Raw genomic sequence first — 11778 nt, forward strand, 5'->3', positions numbered from 1 at the left:
AGGCCCCTTGGTCTTGCAAACTTTATATGACCCAGCACAAGGCAAGGCCTGGGCCAAGTAGTGGGAGTGGGTGGGTAGGGGAGCAGAGGTGGGGGGGAGGGGTATAGGAAACTTTCGGGATAGCATTTGAAATGTAAATAAAGAAAATAATAAAAAAAAAGAAAAAATAAAGTTCCCTATGAAAGCTAATTAAGGGAAACAGCGGGGAGATCCTAAGGGGGTGGGGCAGGAAAATATTTCCAAGTGGGGTCAGGCAAAAATTTCTAGTAAGGGAAAAATTCTTCTAGGGGTAAAATTCTTCTCTATCTCCTCATCTCTCTGTCCTCAGTACTTATACATCTTTCCGAATACATGATCACATGTCTCAAAGTTCATCACAAGTTCACACAAAAAATCAAATCGTAAAATTGAAATCGAAGTTTACAACAGAGAATGTTTACATGCATATCTATTAAGAGTCATTATCTGACTAAACATCTATCACCTGTCTCAGCTCCACAGGTTCACTGAAGATTTAAAACCATAACTAAGTTATTGGTGAAGTTTTGTATAGATAAACTCGGTTAATATTTTATCTTCTGTCTTAGCACCTATAATAAATTGTTAGTACTTTTTTTTATGACCTTTGGTTAATTGTTTTACAACCCCTTGGAATGTGCTCTGTGTAGGAGAAAGTCTGGTTACTATCTAAGAGCAATTAACTGGTAACACTTGGGAGGCTGGAAGAGTTCTCATTGCAGTTTTGACTATCAGAAAATGACCTAATAGCAGTCCCACTATAAAAGAGCTTAATAATCACATATATAATTTTAGGAATTCTTATAGGATCATCATTAAGACTTAGGGGGTCATCTACTTGTCTATATAGCATCACAACTACACAGTACATCTTCATGGATCTACAGAGATCTGCTCCAAAGTGGTATGCTATTACTTAGTGATTGTTATATATATTTAATAATAACAGGAAAAGTATATAAATAGCAGGAATCTTTCCTAAAATGATTTCCCCTACAGCCTTGCTAAACAAGGGTGAACCTGTTGTAGATTATATAGTAGTCTGAAGCAGACCTTCTCAGCAAGATCACCTGCTAGTTATTAACTTGTCCCATTATGGATGCTCAGAGCTGGTATTCCAGGAGTGCCCTCAGAACTAAGCCCAGAGGTGAGATCAACACTTTTGCTCCAATAACTGTCTAAAGCCTGGAGCACACAGGGTACGCGGACAGTGAAACAGTTAGGAACAGGATCCTTCCAGTCTCCATCTGCACCCAGAGCTAAGGCTGCCCACAGCCCTCTGCACCCAAACCCCACCCAGGAGAGAGCTGGACTCCCCAGTAATGCTGACACACCTAACTTCACAGGTTCACAGGTTCACAGGATGGACAAGCTCCAGTCAGAGAGAGCAAGACTAACTAATACCAGAGATAACCAGATGGCTAGAGGCAAGTGAAAGAACATAAGCAACAGAAACCAAGGATATGTGGCATCATCTGAACCCAGTTCTTTCAGCACAGCAAGTACTGGATACCCCAACTCACTAGAAAAGCAAGATTTGGATTTCACATCACATCACATCTCATGATGATGATAGAGGACTTTAAGAAGGACATAAATAACTCCCTTAAAGATAAAGGAGAACACAGGTAAACAACTAGAAGCCTTAAAAGAGGAAACACAAAAATCCCTTAAAGAATTACAGGAAAACACAACCAAACAGGTGAAGGAATTGAACAAAACCATCCAGGATATAAAAATGGAAATAGAAAAAAATAAAGAAATCACAAACGAGACAACTCTGGAGATAGAAAACCTAGGAAAAAGATCAAGAGTCACAGATGTAAGCATCACCAACAGAATACAAGAGATAGAAGAGAGAATCTCAGGTGCAGATACCATAAAAAGCATTGACACAAAAGTCAAAGAAAATGCAAAATGCAAAAAGATCCTAATCCAAAACATCCGGGAAATCCAGGATACAACGAGAAGACCAAATCTAAGGATAATGTTTATAGAATAGAGGGAAGATTCCCAACTTAAAGGGCCAGTAAATATCTTCAGCAAAATTATAGAAGAAAACTTCCCTAACCAAGAAAGAGATGCCCATGAACATACAAGAAGCCTACAGAACTTCAAATAGACTGGACCAGAAAAGAAATTCTTCCTGTCACATAATAGTCAAAACACCAAATGCACAAAGCAAAGAAAGAATATTAAAAGCAGTAAGTGAAAAAGGTCAAGTAACATATAAAGTCAGACCTATCAGAATTATACCAGACTTCTTGTCAGAGACTCCAAAAGCCAGAAGATCGTGGGCAGAGGTCATTGTCAGAGACTCTAAAAGCCAGAAGATCATGGGTAGAGGTCGTATAGACCCTAAGAGAACGCAAATGCTAGCCCAGGCTACTATACCCAGCAAAACTCTCAATTACCATAGATGGAGAAACCAAGATATTCTATGACAAAATCAAATTTACACAGTATCTTTCCATAAATCCAGATCTGTAAAGGATAATAGATGGGAAACTCGAATACCGGGAGGGAAACTACCCCCTAGAAAAAGCAAGAAAGCAACCTTTCAACAAACCTAAAAGAAGATAGCCACACCAACATAATTCTACCTCTAACAACAAAAGTAACAGGAAGCAACAGTCACTATTCCTTAATATCTCTTAACATCAATGGACTTAATTCCTTAATAAAAAGACATCGACTAACAGACTGGATATGTAAACAGGACCTAGCATTTTGCTGCATACAGGAAATGCACCTCAGTGTCAAAGAGAGACACTACCTCAGAGTAAAAGGCTGGAAAACAATTTTCCAAGCAAATGACCCTAGGAAATAAGCTGGCGTAGTCATTCTAATGTCAAAGAAAATTGACTTTCACCCAAACGTTATTAAAAAGATAAGGAAGGACAGTTCATACTCACCAAAGGAAAAATCTACCAAGAAGAACTCTTAATTTTGAACATATATGCTCCAAATGCAAGGGCAACCACATTCAAAAAGAAACTTTATGAAAGCTCAAAGCACATATCACACCCCTCGCAAAAATAGTGGGAGTCTTCAACACACCACTGTCATCAATGGACAGATCATGGAAACAGAAACTAAACAGAGACACAGTGAAACTAACAGAAGCTATGAATCAAATGGGTTTAACAGATATCTATAGAACATTTCATCCTAAAACAAAAGAATACAGTTTCTTCACAGCACCTCATGGTACCTTCTCCAAAATTGACCACATAATTGGTCACAAAACAGGCTTCAACTGATACAAGAAGATTGAAATAATCCCATGCATCCTATCAGATCATCGACTAAGGCTGGTCTTCAATAGTAACAAAAACAACAGAAAGACCGCATACACATGGAAGCTGAACAACACTCTACTCAATGATAGCTTCATCAAGGTAGAAATAAAGAAAGAAATTAAAGACTTTTTAGAATTTAATGAAAATGAAGGCACATGATACCAAAACTTATGGGACACAGTGAAAGCAGTGCTAAGAGGAAAACTCATAACTCTGAGTGCCTCCAAAGAGAAACTGGAGAGAGCATACACTACCCACTTAATAGCATACCTGAAAACTCTAGAACAAAGAGAAACAAATACACCCAAGAGGAGTAGATGGCAGGAAATAATCAAATTTAGGACTGAAATTAACCAAGAAGAAACAAGAACTATACAAAGAATCAACCAAATCAGGAGCTGGTTCTTTGACACAATCAACAAGATAGATAAACCCTTAGACAAACTAACCAGAGGGTACAGAGACAGTATCCAAATCAACAAAATCAGAAATGAAAAGTGAGACATAACAACAGNAACTGAGGAAATCCAAAACATCATGAGATCCTACTACTAAAGCCTATACATAACAAAAGTGGAAAATCTGAGTAAAATGGACAATTTTCTAGGCAGGTACCAGGTATCAAGATTAAATCAGGATCAGATAAATGGTCTAAAGAGTCCTATAACCCCTAAGGAAATAGAAGCAGTGATTAAAAGTCTCCCAGCCAAACAAAGTCCAGGACCAGATGGGTTTAGTGTAGAATTCTATCAGACCTTTAGAGAAGACCTAATACCAATACTCTTCAAACTATTCCACAAAATAGAAACAGAAGGAACACTTCCCAATTTGTCCCATGAAGCCACAATTATGCTTATACCTAAACCACACAAAGTCCCAAAAAGGAAAGAGAACTTCAGACCAATTTGACTTAAGAATAATGGTGCAAAATCACTCGATAAAATTCTCACAAACCAAATCCAAGAACACATGATGATCAAGTAGGCTTCATCCCTGGGATGCAGGTATGGTTCAATATATGGATATTCACCAACGTAATCCCCTACATAAACAAACTCAAAGGAAAAAAAAACCCACATGGTATTTCATTAGATGCTGAGAAAACATTTGACAAAAATCCTACACCTCTTCATGGTAAAAGACTTAGAAAGATCAGGAATTCGAGGCCCATACCTAAACATAGCGAAAGCAATATACAGCAAACCAGTAGCCAACACTGAATTAACTGGAGAGAAACTTGAAGCAATCCTACTAAAATCAGGGATTAGACCAGGCGGTCCATAGTTGCTACTATGACCTGTTACTTAGATGACTATAGCAGAGGAATCTTGCTTCCCAGGATCTCTGGGCTGAGTGTGAAGAAATCTTTTTTTGTTGAGGATTTTATACATGAGTACTTTATTTACATCATTTCGGTGCCTCCTATCTCCTCCAGTTTCTCTGTGCCCTTCTACATAAAAGTGAAGAGGTAGAACTCTCAGCTCCTCCACTACCATGCCTACCTTGGCACTGCCATGCTCCTGCCTTGATGATAATATACTGACCCTCTAAACTTGTAAGCTAGCCCCTGTTGTCATTCTAAGAGTTGTCTTGGTCATGGTGTCTGAGCATGCAGTAACACCCTAACAAAGATCTTTTGTTCTTCGAGGGAACATTGTCAGTCCAATAAAAAAAATTCCATTTAAAATACACTTGCGCCGGGCGTGGTGGCGCTCGCCTTTAATCCCAGCACTCGGGAGGCAGAGGCAGGCGGATTTCTGAGTTCGAGGCCAGCCTGGTCTACAAAGTGAGTTCCAGGACAGCCAGGGCTACACAGAGAAACCCTGTCTCGAAAAACCAAAAAAAAAAAAAAAAAAAAAAAAAAGATACACTTGCATATTTTACACAGAATTATATGTATTATAGGATATTCATCTAAAGGCCACTAAGAGAAGACTGGCTTCCAGGCAGCTAGGAGGAAGGTCTCAAAGCTCACCTTCTCCATAACACACTTCCTCCAACAAGGTCACACATAGTCCAACAAGGTCATACCTCCTCATAGTGATACTCTCTTCCTGGGCCACGCATATACAAACCACCCCAATCAACTGATAAAAATTCCACATCAGGCACGAGAAACACTGTTTTGGATTGTTGATTGGGGCTGTCTGAGACACTCTCCAAACACATTGCCTGTTGCTACTGTCCTTGGCTACACCCTGAGATGGAAGGTATGTTCTTCTTGCTACTGCCCTTGGGTGCCCCTTAGAGTTGGACTGGCAGGAAACAAAAGCAAGACACAGATCAAAGATTTGTCTCCAAAGATCCTTTAAGAGTGAACTGTTTTGCAATTTAAAAACAAAACAGAACAGAACAAAACAAAACAACATATTTTCACTTTAATTCTAGAAACAGTATCCCTAGTGTATCAATGAGAGTTGTAGTTCATAAGCAGCTATATGTCACTGTTGTGTTAAGGGCACATTGTATTGGGGATTCACATCATTGTTAGTGTGGTTCTGAGAACTGGGCTTTAGTCCCATCTGTGCCTCAGGTTTGATCTGATAAGTACATCTGGCTGTAGACACTGTTTATGAGATATCAGAATAGATCTAACAGAAGTTACTGCTTTTACCAACAGGACACCTATCTGCAACATCATACATCTTCTAGTACCTTCATGGGGGCAGGGGAGAGAGAGAGAGAGAGAGAGAGAGAGAGAGAGAGAGAGAGAGAGAGAGAGAGAGAGAGAATTCAGACACACAGAAATACAGAAAGGGACAGAGGTACTCAGAATTATGAAACAGAGACAGAGCCACAGAGATAGGCACTGACAGAAGTGACAGATCGTGAGTCACCCCAGACAAAAGCAAAGTTTATCCCTCAAAGGGACATCCCTAGTACATGTCTAGTTACTATATTTAGCCTGTAGAATCTGAGTTACAAGACTGGTGACTGGAATGTTGGGAGTTCATTCTGCATACCAGAAGGCACATTTCTCTATATTGGAAAATTGCTAAACTCAAAGGCACAATGTTTTCAGGAAACAAAAAATAACAACGGTTACTACCACAAGCAAATTAATTGTTTTTATTCACTGATTCTAGCACAGCAAGAGTAGACACAATAAAAATCTCATATGCTTATTGATTGATTTAGGGAGGAATTACCATTTGCTCTTGAAAAGGTGAGCCTGCTCATTGAGTTTGATTATTTTGAGATAGAGAGGTGCTTGGATTTTAAGACTATGTCCTTATTATCTTAAGCTTATTATCCTTAGCTTCCTACTGGATAACTTTCTGCTTTGTTTCTCAGTGAGAACCTTTATTCAATCAAGGAACATTTTTCTGGTACCACATTTCTCAATAGTGTGCACAGAATAAGCAGTTCTTCCTAACCACGGTCCTTCCAGGATCCTAGAGAGGTCTTGGGAGTGAGGTTCTTAATTAAGGATGAAGGGCACTTGCAGATAAGAAGTTTGGGAGGCTCATACCAACAATGCATGGTCACATGTTTCAGATATAACGAACACCAAGTCAATACATAAGAGGAGTGTGTATGTCCTCTTCCAGTTTCTGTGACAGATGCATGTGAGTCCAACAGTACATTTCTCTATATACGTGTACACAGTGGAACAACCTCCAGCGAACATATTCCATGTGTAGGGAAGGTGGTGTTGGTCAGATCAGTTCATGGGGAGCCATGATGTCTACCCTGCATTGCAGGCTGAGGCCAATCTTCACACAGTGTAGTAGTTGGCTACATTGTCTAACATAAACATCTTCACCAGCTGAACAAGGTGTCACAGGTTCAGAGTTATTGGTCCTTTCAGCTGAGGGAGCAGATGGAAGGAAAGAGCTGCCAAGGTTCATGTATTCTGGACCAGGGGTGCTATGAGGTTTGGAGGAAGGGATGAAGGAATACAGCCATAGGAGATGTGTGAAGTAAAAACAGAAGCAGGATCAACAACAATGCCACATATTCCAAAAAGTCAAGAACCACTACTAACTCTTGTGTGGTAAAGAATATGGGAGATGAATGTAGGTAAACCGGTCAGTGGGAGACTTGACTGGGTGAGCAATTTTTCCAGAAGGCCTTGTATTACCATGGTCTTCTAGTTGCTGTGGTGGAAAAAGAAAATGCATTGCTATATTCTGTTAGTCATTTGTCAGGCTTTGTTAGAGCAAGGTATCCAACCAAAACGTTACTGGAAAAGAACTTTGCAAATTTCCTCTGAAGCCTGCCTCGGGGGCAGGACACCTGTGCCCTCAGTGTGCATGCCCTATCTTTGTAGTGCTTTGATCCTTTCACGATTTCTGACTCCAAGTCAGAACTCTTGGTATTTTTGTCCTAAATTATATCTAACCTGATAAAATGTAGCAAGAAGAGTAAGTTGCTGTTCCCAAGTGTTGCTCTCACTTGAGTCAAATGTTAATGTTATTTACTATTCTTGGTATTCTTGGTACATATTTCCAGATGATGGAGCCACAATTTTACTGTAAACTTGCATTTTCATTGTAGTTCTCAGACTATCTTCTGTATAGAATTAACTTTCTCCCTAATCCAGAGTTCTAAGTGTGTGTAGTTTTCGCACATCTGCTTCGCACCCTGATACTGTCACTATGATATGACAGATAGTCCTCCCTCCTCTGATGGTTGTGATACGTCTGGATTCTTCACTCTCTCCAGGCAGCATTGAAGGTTGCCTCAGCTACTATTGCATGCGTGCTATTGAAAATAGGTTTTACCGTGCCTTTGTTGGAAATCTACCCACGAGCTCATATGTGAGCTGTTGACATCACCATCTATCCCACCCACCCCCCTGAGACTACAAGTGACTCTATTTTGAAGCTGTGTTAATTGTTGAATAGAAATGTCATTAACTCTCAATGAGAAGTATTAGCAAAGATAAAGAAAGAACTGTTGATAGTTCCTTACAGGACACACAGAGGTAGAGAATGCTAGTTGTTTTGTGCTGAAAATTGCTATGCTCTGGAGTTTCAGGGCCCCCTGTCCTGACTCACACAGATGCTCATACCATGCTTGTTCTCTTTCAGAGTCTTGAGTGCTTTCCGGAAGGATCCCCACAGAAGACGAGTCTATTCCAGATATAGGCATTTGGATCCTCACAGGGTTCCATTTTTTTTTTTTCCTCTCCAGAAAATATAGGATCTGCCCTTAAAGTCTGTTTGCTATTTTGTTCTCTCCCTTCAGACTTGCTTGTATGTAATCCAAGTTCCCCACGAGGACTGAGAACCACCTTAACCTGTGGTGTTTCTGTCTCTACACCCTGAGCACACGTTAAGCATTTATGTATATACAGATAGACAGGCTATACAGTTCTCGGTATCTAACCCAGGGGCATGTGCATCCTATGCAAACACTCTACAGACTGGGCTACGTACCCAGGCTGTGCTTATTTTGTGAGGTTTTGTTTAGATGCTGGTCTTTCCCACAGCACTTCACAACCTCCCACTTTAGACATTATATATGTCTCTGCCTGTGGAGGACTAACTGACAGAGTTCTTTTTTGACATCAAACTATTTTTTGTTTCTGATCTTTCTCTACTTCTGTTTAAAGAATTTCCCAAATGTGTTAAAATAGGTATTTCATCTTTTGCTTCACTTCTTTTACTTTCTAGACTTGTTTTCCATTTACTTTAAAAGTTTTTTTCACATATATTTAAGTTTTCTGATTTAGCAGTAATTCCAAAATATCAAGTACTTTCTTTCTAGGTTTTGATCTTGACCAGGATATTTCATCACATTTAGCAGCAATTTATACAGGCTTCCGGTGGCCTTGTTCTTCAGGTGCACATTGCCCTCTCCTTACTGTAGTGTTTATTTGCATATTTATGATTAATCAGAAAGATCCAAGATCTGTTTTGTGGAAGTCGTTTACCTGGAAGGAGCAGCTTTCAAAAGCTTTGTTTGATCACCAAAACGGACTGGGATTATTGAGGTGTGGAGAGCAGGCTGGTAACAAAATGTCCTTTTTAATGATCTCTGTGTGGGGGTCTGCCCTTGCAGGGCATGTCACTACTGGAGGTCATTCAAGCTGCTATAGTGTTGAACCTTATTAGCCAAGTTCGTTGTCTGAGCATGATTTTTCTGGATATTACAAAAAAAAAAATCACACCTCTTTCTCTTCTCTGCTCTAATAATCAATTGGCTATGGTGACATGAGGACACAAGAGGTTGGAAATCACGTTTTGCATCTTCATGGGTCATCGACACAGGAGGCAGGCCACACTATCCAAAGTTATCTGGGGAACAGCAGTGATGGGAGGAAGAAGATTTGAACCGTCCCTAGGGAAGCTGGAACCTTGCTGATGCTGATCTGCAAAGCACAGAGCGAGGCAGCTGGGCGAGTCTGGATGATTTCTGTGGGCTTAGAGATATAGTGTGGTGTCATGTTGTCTGAACACTGATCTTCAAATGACTAAAGTGGAAGAATACCATCTCCTAGGATTTGTGACTGAGAGAGGAGCAGGCTTTTGACTGGTTGGTATGAATGCCACAGATATGGCCAGAGGGCCTGTTACTACCTTGCAGGTGTGCCTGACACTGACACACTCAGTTTTGACTTCTGTGAGATTATACTTGTCTGCCATCCTGTGATATTTATCTTTCTTGACAAGACTTTTAAACTTAGGAAAATGTTGACTGGTTTCAGACACTTACAAGGACAGGACTCCATTTTCTCCCCCACCTGAATGATATCCATCGTGTATTCAAGCATCTCATTCACTTGAGCCACACTGAGATTAATTTCGCACACTGATTAGTATGAATAATATTGCAGTGAACATAGGTTTGTAAATATATTAGGGTACATTTGGTCCTTTTGGACCTATAAGCTCACTACTTGGAAGCTATCACTGTTGCCAGTGCTTGCTCACTTTATTTATTTATTTATTTATTTGAGAAATACCATGCAACAAATAATATCCACCATTAGCTGTCACTGCTTCAGAGGTGGTGGGACTAGGAAGAATGACAAATGAGGCAGACTCAAATCTCATGTAATATTCATGAAGTTTTATATACAGCCTCACATAGTTTATACTCTGAGGATTAAGAAGAATCATATGTATAATCGCCAGAATAAGCCACAGGTAGCAAAGGATATGCTGTCCCATAGAGGCATAGGAAGGGTAGTTTAAACATTTAGTTGACTAACATTGGCAAGCAATGACAAGTAATCTGAAGGAAACTGAGTCCTACCTGGTACACCTGGGAGGAACATGAAAACCAAGTCCAAGAGCAAGTCCATGTTTTGAAGAAACTGAGGTCACAAGATTCTTGTCTTGTTTTCCTGAGACGTTCTCATGAGCACAAAATTCGCCTCACATGAAACCCTTCTTGGGTTGTGTTCCAGCGATTAGCTACTTCCCTGATACTAGTCTACATTCCTACCAGTAGCTTAAAAAATTCACCTTTCATTTTTCTTCAACTCTGTCTTTCAGTTTTCAGGTAGCAGCCTCTGAATTAAGAGGGAAACGACATCTCTTCATACTTAAATTTTCATTTTCTTAATTATTTTTGAGGCTGAACCCCTTTTCATGGATCATTTGTCCATTTTCATGTTCTTTTGGAGAAACATCTGTTTGAATATTTTGCCTGTTTTTCACTAATACCCTCTCTCTTCTTCCCTCCCTCCCTTCTATCCCTCCTTTCTTCCTCCTTCTCTCTCATAATCTCTTTAAATTGCTTTTTTTCTCTTTCAAACATGTATATTCTTGCTCTGTTAACCACTGTCCTTAAACTCACCATATTGTCCTAAATGGCCTTGAAATGAAAGCAATCCTACTGCCTCAGTCTCTCAGGGCTGGGATTATAGGTGTGGGTCATCATACCTGAAACGTTCTTTTTCTCTTTTTTATTTAATTACATTAATTGCTTATAGAATTTGGTTTTTAATCTATTTATAGGCATGTGATTTGCAAATATCTTCTTAATCATGGGCTTAATTTTCAACTTCCTTTGCTGTTTGTTTGTATTTAGTTTAATATAAATATGTACACAGTTCTGTGAGTTGCCTGAGCTTTTGAGTTATATCCAAGGTCTTGTCTCCCAGTTCAATGTTCTGAAGAGGCCAAAGTAGTAGGATAGACTCCATGTTGATCTCCAGACTCCACTTTAAGTTGCTTGTACTCACAGTGACATGTCCCCCACCCTTGGAATCTGTGAAAAAGACCACAAAGTGTTCTCAGTAGTTGAAAATAGACATAACAGCTGTGGCCAGCTCACAATAACAGGAAAAAATGGCCACAAAAACAGGATGAGTTAAGAAACACAGGACCCCCAATAGAGGAGCTAGAGAAAGTACCCAAGGAGCTGAAGAGGTCTGCAACCTTATACGTAGAACAAAAATATGAACTAACCAGTACCCCCAGAGCTCATGCCTCTAGCTGCATATGTAGCAGAAGATGGTCTAGTCAGCCATCATTGGGAAGAGAGGCCCTTTGGTCTTCCT

The sequence above is a fragment of the Mus pahari genome, chromosome 19, assembly GCF_900095145.1.
Source record: "Mus pahari chromosome 19, PAHARI_EIJ_v1.1, whole genome shotgun sequence".
Taxonomy (NCBI): Eukaryota; Metazoa; Chordata; class Mammalia; order Rodentia; family Muridae; genus Mus; species Mus pahari.